At 34.9% G+C, this 13,692-nt stretch overlaps 1 long non-coding RNA gene across 11 annotated transcripts in view; it reads right to left on the minus strand.

The window, feature by feature from the left end:
* LOC106016054 (uncharacterized) overlaps nucleotides 1-13,692 on the minus strand; it is a 270,464-nt gene that overhangs the window by 78,899 nt on the left and 177,873 nt on the right. For all 11 annotated transcript variants that reach the window (XR_003496990.3, XR_011809047.1, XR_011809045.1 and 8 more), the window contains exon 5: nucleotides 2,932-3,022. This is a non-coding gene — a long non-coding RNA (uncharacterized lncRNA). The remainder of the gene's footprint in view (nucleotides 1-2,931; nucleotides 3,023-13,692) is intronic.

Consider the following 13,692-nt stretch of genomic DNA (forward strand, 5'->3'; position numbering starts at 1 on the left):
TCCGTAGGCTGCTGCTAATCCTAAAACACTCTTTTGATGTTAATAAAGAGTATGAAAATGTTACTGTTTCCGTATTTTCTAACTTGCACCTTAGCTTCTATAAGTCACACCACCTAAAGTAGAAGTAAAATATCACAGGATTCTTATAATGTCAACTCTCAATAACCTGTCAATTCTCTACTCAATTATTTGCTGATTGTTTCCAATGTGCTGAATTAGCTGCTTACTGTCACAAGGCTCCTCAAAGTGAAATTACAATTTTACTACTAATGAACATATTAAGTAACATATTAGTCTTCCAGATCCGATCTTCAGAAATCAGGTTTAAAGGTGAAGAATTGTCATTTTGGCTTGTTTCTTTTCCCAGTAAAATCCATATTACTTTGTCATTGATTTTCATACATGAAAATTTTAAAGTGCCACTTCTTAATATATGTACCACATGATTTTCCCTTATAATTGGCATATTTTACTGCTTTATGCAGTTATATTTGAGAATATAAAACAGAATAGTTGAATTCTGTATAAGGTAATTTGGTTAGTAACCTACTGTGATTAAAACAGCTATCAGTAATCTAACACCAACATATCTGTGAAGAAGGCAATGAAAAAACTGCCTCCTCTGACAGAGGGAAAATTGCAATCATGTTAGTTGATGTTTTGGAGAATAGGAACTCTGAAGAATAAATGCTCAAATTCACTGTGATCCAGAATGTGTGTATTTGTCTAAAATAACACTTGCTTTATATGCTGTTGGGCATTTGCAATTCCTCTCAAATTCTGTCATGCTGAGATTCACCTGAACAGATTTCTGCACTCATCTGTTCTGTCATGTCCTGAAGATGCTCTGAAAGCATACTCACTAGGCAAGACCTTCATAAAGAAAAAAAAAAAAAAAAAAAAAAAAAAAAAAAAAAGTTTGGGCTGAAACTAGATTTAGAAGAGACTTTATTTCTTATTTTATTCAAAAACTCATTGTTTTAGCCATTCATCCTGCCCTTATCATCCCTGCCTTGTCCAAGCTAAATCAGACATTGAATGATTAGGAAAGGAGATAGAGACAGACATGCACAAACACACACACCATCAAAATGTGAGAATTTGATTTTTTGGTCCTATGACCATGATGCTGAATAAGACCATGGAAAAGAGATGTTTAAACCACCAGACTGAGAAATAATCCTCCCAAACTACTTGATGTTTGTGACATTTCTTAGAGCACGAAAGACATACCATCAAACTCTTATTCTAATTCAGAAAATGTAAACTGAAACTGGATCCCTGTCTCATGTTAGTAAGTATCCCCATCGCTGAGCTTCTGTGAAAGTGTGTACCCCAAGATAAATGCTGCATAGTTACTGCTAAAAGTTGTGTTAAAATACTGAAGGTTTTCTTAAAGGAGAGGGCACTCCATTTTTAAGTCTTCTGCTTCTTCCCTTGAGCAATCAGATACTTTGTTTCTCTGACATTTTGCAGAAGGTATCATCCGTCTATCTAAATCTGATTCTGTGTGATTCACCTCTATCATCAGCAGAGTATGATTCTTCTCCTCTTAAAACAAGCATTTAAAATAGATGAGAGAAATTATGCCTTGAAAGTTTCCTCCTCTCTCCTAAAACAGTGGATGAATATAATTAATTCAAACGCAAGTGTCTACATAGTTGAGATTCAGAGTTATAGGAAATGTGTCCCAGTCTGCTTAGGTCAATCTAAATAAACACTAACTCACTGTTTAAACTTCTACTGAACCAATACATTTTGAAAATCAAGTTACCTATAAATATGGTAAATACATAATAAGATTGCAGTACATGGTAGTTTTTGTTTGCTTTCCTTGAATCCTGTAATTATAAAACATGTGAATTCCTGTTTGCACCAATGGAGTTCTTCAGTCAATCTGTTTATGCATCTTGTATCCTACAACTTGGGACAGGTCATAGAGTACAGCTAGTTTTGCACATTTATGAAATAAAACTTTTATAACAAAGGTAAAAATAATCAGGAAAGAGGCATCTTAATACAGCAAGCTTAGACTGGCACCACAGGTTCAAATGTTCTTGCTGATTCAGCCACTCAGAATCTTCATCATTCAAAGGAAACAAACTGAATGTTTTCAATGTAATTGTGCCTAATCTTGCACAATGAGAGCATAAAAAAAAAATAAATCTGTTTTCTAATTTTTGCATGAGCATTAATAATGCAGTGGGACCCTTAGTAGCAATAATGGTTTGCCCTTTGCCTCTGTCTAGAATTTTGATCATTGTCCTGACTCTTGTCCTCACCCCCAGCAGTGTCTGAATTTCAAAGGTGTTACATTTCTGTAAAGTGAAGTATTCTGGAACTACTTTACTTTCATAAAGTGTTGCCAATGTCATTGTTACAGAACCTACCAGTCAGAAGATGATCTTCATATGAAATAGGCAAGATTATAGGCAAGATTATAAAGGTGAGAAAATCATAAATAACTGAGAGTGAAAAAGCAAGAAAGGAATCCTATGTATGTGAGGACAAGAGAAAATCACAAGTAATATCATTCCTGAGAATTAATGTTTTAGCTTTTTGTCACAGAATGTTCTCATTTTCCAACATCTAGTCACAATTGCATTTATGACATTCAGTTTATTCCCTTTTCTTGCAGGATTAATCATCTAGCCACAGTAAAACAATAAACTACTATAATCTATTTCATTTTTTATTTTCCTTTCAGCCACAAACAAATTGCAGGTCTATCCCTTTCAGCCTCTCTTTCATACATTAGCAGCTATGCTGTTTGGGACAAAATTGTGGCAGGCTCATAAAAAATCTGAGCAACTGTGCATGAGATTATTCAGAAAAAATATACTCATGACTCAAAGCAGGACATCCAAATGTGCCAAGAAAGGTAAGTATGCAGCAAAAGAGGGAGTCACTAAAGAAAAAAGATCAACATACCAATATTATTCTGGTACCCATTTTCAAAAGCACCATCTCACACAGGTGTTCAACATGTCAGCAGAAGAAGTGGGTGTGGAGTTTAGAAGGGCTGTAGAAAGGAAAAGGTTTGTTAGAGCACTCCTCCTCTCCATAATTGTTTACAGATTCACATTTACCATTGGGTTCTTTTGAACATAAAAGAGCTGTATCGCAAGCCTCATAACTTCACATACTAGATTTGCTTACTATGTCCTAGTTAATTCAACAGTCTAGAATAAACAGTTTTATTAAAATTGTTTTTCTGTGACTTGAGGCTTTGTTGAGGCTTTTGGCTGATACATAAGCATACCATTAGGTTACAGAATTGTGCATCTTGTTTTTCATTTTTCCTATGCTCAGAAGTTTGCTAAGCCTGCCTGTCGTATTTACTTGCTGATTAGACTTAAATAGCCTCAAATCAAATTTTCATCTTCATGTCATACAAACAAAAGAAAATGTCATTTTTTTTTTTTTCCTGTGGTATGCCGGTCTGCTTCACAAACATGCCAGCCCTTGCAGAGTGCAGAAATTAATAGATATCAGGAGCCAGAGTTACATTCCAGAAGCTAGTCATTCTTGTCAACTATTTTGTATTTGCCTCGCTGATGGCCTTACTGGTGCATTGTAGCATGAACACTCTCTTGGTGTGCATTTAGGATGACCACGTGACTTGCCTGTGTTTTTGCCAATTATGAGTAATGTAAGGTAATCCTAAATGAGTGTTAACAAAACATTTATATCACCCCACACTTGCATGAATTCTCTAACACATAGCATATTGGAGAAGTATTTCTCAATTCTTAGAAGCTTTTTAGAAGAAATTGTCCAGATCTTTGGATAAGCTGGATAAGCTTTTTTATGAAAGCCCGTGCTAGGAGAGGTGGTTAAATGGTGTTATTTTCTATGTTCATGCTTCTCTAGTCTTGGTTTGGTGAGTGCAACCCTTGCTTTTTCTGGCTGCTAACATTTGTGCCAAAACAAGCCAGGATCAGCTTTTATGCTGGTAGATGGGAAATTGCTGTCAAAGAAACTTTTATAGAAGTTCTTTGCATAGTGGGATCCTGTAAACATAAAGGAGTATCTTGGAGCCTGGATAAACATGGTGAAATCCTGTCTCCATTGGGATTTTTGCCATGCATATCAGAGAAGGCAGGATTTTTAACTTCTGTGTTTAAGACTGCTTTGCTTCACAGGTTGCAGTGCCTGTCCAGTGACTTTGCAGGTCTAGCAGGGATGCCAGGCGGGAAAACCCCACTGTTTTTAGTGTGCTGAGAGATCTTTTTTGATTCAAAGAGCTGTGCCATTCCTGGAGCTTTTATTCACTGCCAAGAGCTAACACAACTTAGGCAAATAGCAGACACTGGCTGCAGTTCTTCAGAGCAGTCCACTTTGTTCTATTTTTAATTGAATGCCAAAACACAAGCTTCTGGCCTTAAGGAGGAGAATAAAAACAGTGTCCAGTGCCTTCAGATTGCAGGAAGTTCTGCTCTTGCATTTACGACAGAAGTCTGAAAGAAGATTTACTAGCAAGTAAATATTTTGGAATAATTATTTTGCCCCACAGAACTGTAAAATATTAAATAAATGTGAGAATTCAAAACATAATGTATAAAAGCCCAGGTATAAGCCCTGTAACTTTGGGATATATTTTGTTCTGCAGCATGACTATTACCAGAAGATGATACAAAAATTTTGTTTGAAGTTCTTTATACCAATTTAAACATGAAGCAAAATCAACCAATTTACTTTATTTATTTATTTTATATATATATATATATATATATATACAATTATTATAAGGTAAAGAACACAGGAAATACTTAAATTCTTTTCTGATAGATGGCCACTTTAATTTTAATAGAAATATGCTCTACAATGTAGGCACAAACATAATGTTATAAGTCCTTAAAGAAGAAATTCCACTATTTATTAGCTATCACAAGTATGAAGGGCATTAGTGACAGTAGTGACATCTGTTATAAGAGTCCTTGGTAAAGACTGAAATTTAGACACTGATGTACCATATATGTTGATAAGCCATATAACTTTTAAAAGCAGGCAGCTAGAAAGTGACTGAAATTAATGTTAAAAATTACTACAGGCTATTACACTTCATTTGCTAGCCTGGTAAGAGAAACCTTACATCTATTTTCTTAAGCAAGAAGATTTTGAAAAGGAGAATATAGGTCAATTAAGAGTTATGGCACGAAAATAATAGAACATATTCTAGAAGAATGGTCAAGATGATCAAACAAAATGGCAATTCATTTCTATTTCATTATGATAAACATGAAGGTCACCCATCTATTAATCCATAAAACAATTCATCTCATCTCATGTCAACAATATTGAATTATTTAAGTAACGTAATCATGTATCATAAGTTTAAGGGGCCATGTCATCTGAAACTTTGATTTAGTTGATGAAATCATCAGGGGAAAAAGAGCAAATTTCTTATGAACACGTCAGTGTTACATAACAGTGTACCAAAGGAGCAGCTTTTCTGAGTCCTACCAGATGTCTAGCATGTCCTAGATGTCCTGCACCTTCAACCACTAGCTGAGGCATAAGAAAGGTGTGAGAAACATTTCACTGGCATATCTTTCCAACTGCACAGGAATTTCCCTGAGTTGGAAACAGACTGCTTTATCATAGAATGTTATCAAAACATGCTTAAACTGAAATCCAAATTCATAGCCATGTTACTGAAGTACATATCTCATTTAACTTTTGAGTAATTTTGTAATTTTTCAAAGAAACAAACAAAAAAAATACACAAAAACCATATTAATTGAAGATTGCACAGAGAACATTAGCGCATTGTGATCTGGTTGAAGGACCTGGGCCTGCTAAAATTACAATACTAAAAGTTGTGTGTAGATTGAGGTATTAGGGTGGAGCCCAAATCTCCTAGTTTATATTAGATTCAATAAACTTGCAGATCACATGCTTACATGAACATTGATTCAATGTCCAAGTTTACCCTTGAATTCCAATCCCATTGCTTGAATGGAAGCTCTTTTTTATTTCCTTGCATTGATAAATAAAAACCCCACAGGTTTACTTTAGAAGAGGAAAAATGCATAGCGTATGTTATTAATCATGTTATTGTTATTTTTATAGGGCAGCACCTATGAGTTACCAAAGACTTGTACCCCTTTATGCTAGGCATTTGGAAAACACATGCACAGTCCCTTCAGCATAGAGTCTTCAACAATGCAATGGAATACAATTCCAATTACAGAAAAAATAGTAGAAAATACCATAAAAACAAGAGTCACACCAAAGATCTACTTAGTCTATATTCTCACTGACAGTGACCGAAAGTGGAAAAACTACAAAATGGCTGATGTTGGCATGGTCCTCTGGGTTCACCTGGTCCAACCCCTGCTCAAGCAAGGCCCTGTAGAGTAGGGTGCCCAGGACCACTTCCAGGTGGCTTTTGAGAATCTCCAAGGAGGAGACTCCACCACCTCTCTGGGCAGCTTGTGCCAGTGCTCCATCACCCGCACAGTACTGAAGTGCTGTCTGGTGTTCAGACGGAACCTCTTCTGTTACAGCTTGTGCCCAGTGCTTCTTTTTCTGGCACTGGACACCACTGAAAATTGCCTGGCTCCATCTTCTGTACACCCTCCCTTTAGGTATTTATAGACATTGATAATATCCCCCCCAGGTTTTCTCTTCTCCATGCTAAAAAGTCCCAGCTCTCTCAGCCTTTCCTCACAGGAGAGACTTTGCTATCCATAATAATCTAATTATTAATCTGGGGACATTTTTACTCAATTGAGCTCCTCACAAGTTCTGTATCAGCTAAGCAGAATATTTCATTACTATACACTGGGCTATGCCACACCTGTTGTTCAGATGAACCCTTTTCTGGCAAAACTTCACCATTATTTGCTCATCTCTATGCTGTTTAATTAAGATGTATTACTTTTTCCTTGAGAAGTAGGGCCTAACATTATCATTCTATTACTTTTGTTGTGAAAGGATTGAAAAAGTTGGCTATTTCTTCTCATAGTTATCAGGCTCTGAAATAATTTGAAAAAATATTTTAAGGGATTATTTTTAGTGTGAATGTTTTAAATTTTACACACTTCACATGATAAACTGCCAAAAAAGTATCAAACTATTAGGTCAGATTCCTAAAGATGTTAGTGAGTCAGATTCGTAGAGATCTTAGTGACAATATTCCATGCTCATCACATATAGGAAAAATAGTCTGGTGGACTTGGGAACTATAATTAATCTCATGCTAGTTAACTTGAATCTGACGATTAAAAAGAGCTGACACAAGTAAATCTCTTATTTTGAAATTTTAAGTTAGAAAATACTTGAAAATATTCAAGTATTCAAGATGGAATAAAAATATTCAAAGGTATTAAATCATTAATTTTCACTTTTCTAAGACTTTATATATGCACACACTGCAAATATGTTTTGTAGTCCACTCTTTTTTTTTTTTTTTCTTCTTTTTTTTTCCAAAATTTTCAGTAAGCTCTGAAGAAGCTCTGAAGTGTTTGAAGGGCTTTGTTTTGCTGCAACTAAGCATGGAAACATCTGCCTGGTCAATGTAATATGCAAATAGTTGCAGTAGCCTGAATGAAAATCCATCAAGGAAAACAAAGATATAGTGTAGGACAACGCAGTGTTTTCCAAACAAGTATATTGCAGAGTCATAGCTGATATAGGAATTCCACAACACCAGTTCTTATTCAGGCTAAATTTCAGGTTTTGATTAATGAAACAGTCAGGCTAAAGGACTCTGTTAAATGAGGTATATCTACACTATGCTTATTTTGAGACCGTGTGGCTGCCTAGTAATGCTAATGCTTTTCTGACACTTCTTGGGCAGGAATATTTCAATAGTACCTTATTATAAACTGGATCATTTTTGGAAAACCAAATGATATATCACATGAGACTAAGTGCATTTTTAATGTATTCAGGAGTTGCAGGCTCATTTATTGGAAATTTGTTTAATTGTTTCTACAGGTCTTTCTTACATATATCTTCAGGAAACTGAAGGTATTTTTATATGTATTTAAAGGGATAACTCAGATTTTTGAAAATGTTATTCAGAATAAATAATAATTTGTATGTTGAGTTGGATTTTAGATAAAAGCAACAGGAACTTGATTTAGAATCATAGAATCATAGGATATTCCGAGTTGGAAGGGATAAGGATCATCAAGTCCAACTCCTGGCACCGCATAGGTCTATCCAAAAGTTTAGACTGTGTTATTTAACACAGAAAATATATTATATTTTTGACAACTACTATATATCTGTAATATCCAGACTTCTTATAGGCTTCATTGTTTCTATCTAGACATGCTCAAAGAACTTCAAAGGGTTCTTTTGTACTCTAGTATAGACTACAAAGCATAGTGTCTTTGATTATGAAAGTCTAGCAAGATTCATTTCAAATATTACAGTAAGACTTCCTCAAAATTGCAAAAGGAAAAAAAATATGTTACTGATACAGTTTGTGGATGCATCAGTTGCACATATTTGTGTAGCTTATTAAAGTACATTATGGCATAGCAAATGCATTTCCACACGCTCCTTAGTATTCCCTACTGTTCATAAAATCACAAGATATTACTATTCATAACTAGAAGTTAGAACAGATGTGGCATACCAATCTGGAAAATGCTGGCTCCTGATTATGAGCACTTCTGCAACACTTTCCTTTTACTCCTGAATTTTAATAATGACTAGACTGTAAACTTTGGAATACAACTCAGCTGAACTGAAAGATCAAACGAAAAGAGCAACGATGTCAGAAAGTAGGTTGGATAGAATACATACTACAACATAAAATAATATATATATATATATATATATATATATATATATATATATAAAGTACATAATTAATGACTCTTTCTTCTCCTAAATACCCATTCTCTTCTATTGCTGTTGGCAACCAGAGTGGGTATTCCCTTACTTCATTCGTAAACTCCCACTGCTCTGTTCTTCACCTTAGGAGTGAAATAAATGTATTGAAAGTACCTCAGGATTCAGTTCAGCTATCAAAACAACCTTTTCATTCACAAATACAGAGGCTATGGATGGATAAAATTTAGAAAATGTATCTGTCAGTTTAAAATATGATCTTTTCCTTCCTAGGATGCAGTCTCAGAGCTCCTGTTCCTCTGTGTACGTGCATATGTGCCTGTTTGCAGTCACTCTGAGCACACAATGAAGTGGCAAATACAAAGAGGGTTCTAAATTAGATAATTGCCCTGGAAGCAGAAGCTGCATAACTCAGCTCTGTCTAAGTAGATCTCTCCATAAATTCTCAGAAACCTGCAAAAGAGTAGTCTCACAAGGCAGCATCAGCAGGGAGTAGGGGCTGTTGCAGTGTTATCACATTTTAAAGCAAAGCACAATGCAAGCTGTGCTAAACATGAGCTTCTGTGACTGGAGAGTATGTTGCAGGTAAGCAGTGCCACTTCCAGGGACTCATTCTCCTGGATATTCCATATTTTTTGAATGGGTCATTGATGGTCTTATTTCTAGCTTTCCATGGATGAAAGCATGACTTTCTTATGAGAACTTGTGTAAACTCTGGTGCAAATATCATTGAAACTGATGTCTGCCAAGAATAATATTTTACAGGTTCTAAAGCCTCTGATAAACCATGTAATACAACCACAATTTATATGCATCACAGAGGTATATTATCCCAGAGAAAAACTAGGTTTTCTTCTTTAATCAGTATTATGTATACGATCAGAATTATTTATTGTTTTTCAGTAAAAAGCTGCTTCTTTGATCTTCAAACTGTTAGCCAAAGTATCTGAATTTCTTTTGTAAGGTTGAAAGTCACAAAAATTGTAAAATAATAAGAAATTACTTTCAAATATATATATATATTTTTTTTTTTTTTGAAGAGACTAAGTTGTTATGGAAGAAATGCAAAGCATTACTTATGTTCTTCAGATATTTAGTTTGTAGGTAAGTTTCAGAGTGTGCTTCAGAACATTTTCAAAATTAATCTAAATTTCACAGCTCCATAAGCATGTAACCTCCTGCTTTATTACCTGTCACCCTATTTCTGTGTCTTGGAAGTTCCACGACAGTTAGTTCATCTGGCACTATTTCCTAAGACACAAATCATGATTCCATCCGAACTTGTCAAAACACAAATTAAGTCAAAAATTTTCTCTATGATGACATCTAGAATTATGAAAAATATACTCTACTTTTCACTAAGTACATTTATGAAAAATGCAGTATTGTTTGCTACACTGTCAGAAGCTCTCTGATTACACACAGCACATACGCATGTGTTTCATAAATAGCTTTGTCACTTACAGTCTGATTTCAACTGAAATTAAACAAAAAGACATTGATCTCAAAGATTATTTTGTTTACATACATTTTGCAGAAATAGATGGTCAAACTGAGGATTGAAACCATATAAGCTTCGGCTGAGGGAAAGGCTGCAGAAGGAGTTCACATTTTTTTATGACCCCCAAGAATCTGCATGCCAGCACTTATAAATATTCATGTCATAGGAAAAGCTTCAAGGTTTTAGTACCTCAGAAATCAAGGCCAACCAACCAGAAGGCAACAGTCCACAGGCAATGGGGCTTCATTGATTCTGCAACTCTACATGCCACTTGTTAATTATATGACTTTTTGTTAGACATGGATTTATGGGGGTAGGGGAAGGGGCGTGGTTAAGAAATCAGCCTCCTTTCTTCACACAATAAAGTGCTGTGCATCTGTCCGGAATTTCTGAGGTCTGAGCTCAAGCCAAGTTGCCTGATGTCTGGAAGCCGTGACCAGTATCTGAAGAACTCACTCATGGTGCATCTGCACGAAAAAAGTCACATACTATGGGTCTACTATGGATAGAAATTTTGTGCAATTACCTTGTATAGCAGCATACCCACCTTTATCTACCAGTTAAGATCAGTGGGGGTGGAATTTGTTTAAGCAAAAAATTAAGCAATGAAAACAATCACTCATTTCCCATGTTCCACATACACATTAAGCAGATAAGAGGCAACACCATTTTCCCCGGTCCAGTGACCACTTGGAATGGATGAAAAAAAAATGCTACTTGAAGGTTTTATGTTCATTGGGAGAAGGGGTAATGGTGCATTTTGCAAACAGAGGATGGTGGAGAATGCATGTACAACTACCATGTTCTAAGTAGCATTGTGACTTAGGTAACGGAAATTAATATATACTATATAGTGAATAGGGAGATTAGGAAGCAAGCTGACAGTTGAGGGAATTCATTTTACAAAACATTTAAATTTTGTGCCATTTATGCAACTGAATCTGGGGCACTGAAACAAGTATATTACATACAGTAGATCCTTTCAGCTGATGGCAGCTGCTCCTGCACCTCTGGATACAATCAGGTCTTCCCATTTTTGAAAACAAGGGCAGAACTTCCAAGTCTGAAAAGTGGTGCTTTTGTCTTCTTCAAGGATTAACCCTAAGAAAAATTCTTCCTACTGGTGAATTACATAGGTAGTCTTTAACAGTGAGCTCTGAGCTGTCATTTTAGGCTGTGTGAAGGATGGCACTAAGGTAGCTGGAGTTTCTGCCCTGTATTGGGTGTCTCTGCCCTTCTTCAGCTAGCACAATCAAAGTGTGCTCAGACCTGCCTGCAATTGCCAGTGTAGGCATGCCCTCCTTCACATATTTGTACTGTGATTTTAGGCAAGTTATAATCAGTAGAAAATGGGTGGTGCTGGAAAAGGGTTAGAACTTGTCTGGAATTTTTGGTTAAACATCAAGAAATTCTGATTCTTGAAAACAGAGCCTTTTCATGGAAGCATGTTAATCCTGAAATGGAAAATTCTCAAAAGGATAGTTCAGATTGAAAGTCAAGTGTCTGGATGAAAGCAAAAAAAAAAAAACCTGAAAACTTAAATGATCATGGAACCAATTAACAACAGTTTTTATCTGGGATTTAGGCAGCCAGCATCTGAAATCTCTGTTTTTGTATCAGATAGAGCAGAGATTTAAGATCTGGACTCCCATATTACAAATATCAGTCTTCTTCAGGTCAAAAGTAGCAACACTAACAAGTGAAGAAAATTCCCCTTTGAAATTACAAGCTTACTATTCTAATGTAGGTTCCTAGAAAGATGTTGGAGAAAAAAAAAATAATTTATAAACATTAAATGAATAATGAAAACAAAGAAATAAACAATATGAAAACAGCTAACAACAAACTATCTAATTGGGTATGGCCAGGATGGAGTTTCATAGCAGCCGCCATGGTGATGTGTTTTGGATTTGTGACTAAAACAGTGTTGATAACATACAAGTGTTTTGGCTGTTGTTGAGCAGCACTTGCATACTTTGAGGCTTTCTCTTTTCCCTGCTCTGTACCTGTTGTTATTATTTTGAATTTAGTATTTTCATTCTTAAGTATATTTAGATTGTCTTTTGCCTATCCCCTTAATTTCATTAATTCTTTAAAATAACCTACAATGGTTAATTTCATGTAAACAAGTAGGGTAAAGATAGAGGGTAATGCCCAAAAAAGCAAAAGTTCCTATAACAGGTAGTATTACTGTAAGTAAAATTTTGTCCAAAACATCATCCATTGGCAAGCTTCATATTTTTGATCCCTGCTTATTGTACATTATCATAGTATTTTAAGGAAAATTAGAAAGTGAAATAATTTAGATTAAAATTTGTGATAAAAGAATGAAGCATAAAATGGCTGGAGATGGCCTGAATGATGCCAATGAGCATTAACTCTGTATCAGAAAAAAAAAAATATAAAATACATAGATTTAAGTGCAAGATTAAGTACTTTACCCTACAGACTAAACACAGGATTAAACTCTTTCAGTTATTTAGCAAAGAAGAGAGAGCTAATGTAGAAAGTTTCTGTCCAGAATTACACTGAAAAGCTATGCTTAGTGACACCAAAATTACCATCCTAAAAGAAACAGTAGGAAAAGAGTGTTTTACAGAAATAGTCTAGTCCATGTTTTTGCTGGATTGAGTTCTTAGGAAAAATAAAGAAAAAATAAAAAATAAAAATCAATCTCTGGTGTTTATTTTCAAATAAAAATTTATGGGGAAGTCGAATTTCCTACCAGAAAAACTTGGAATGATGCACTACAGTATGTTTGGGTAAAGAAGTCATCAAAGCATCTACACACCTCTCTATATATGTGTACTAAAGCACAGGTTCCTCCACTTTTAAATTAATCCTACTTATGGATAACATTTAAATAGTTTCCTTGAATTTCTCAGAAAACACATTTTCTTGAAATATAAATCCAATCTCCAGTAAATGCCTTGAGATGGGTATGAAATATTGAAAGCAAATGAAAGCAAAGTAGCAACAGGCACAGATCTGTGAAGACAAATAATTGTGGCTTTGGTCACCTTTCACTAGAGGATTCTTCTTTTTGTTGAGAACTGAATATTTTTCATATGTGTTTATGTGATATCATCTTTTATAGTCTTAATTTCTTTTACAGTTAAGTTTACTGTTCCACAAAAATACAATGCAACTGCAATTTGGCTTTATAATTCTTTTAAGAAGTACATTGTTGTAACTTTGCAAATGTACAGTAAAAATGTAGGCAATTTAAAAAAAAATAAAATTAAGTAAACTATTTTTAACAATATTTTTTATATTAGAGCACACTGAAAATAGATTCCCATATTTTATTTTCATAGGCAGACAATCTGGTGGTTGCTTACAGAGATCAATTTTAAATTTTCAGATAGAATATTTTA

This window comes from Anas platyrhynchos, chromosome 4, assembly GCF_047663525.1.
Source record: "Anas platyrhynchos isolate ZD024472 breed Pekin duck chromosome 4, IASCAAS_PekinDuck_T2T, whole genome shotgun sequence".
In the NCBI taxonomy this organism is placed as follows: Eukaryota; Metazoa; Chordata; class Aves; order Anseriformes; family Anatidae; genus Anas; species Anas platyrhynchos.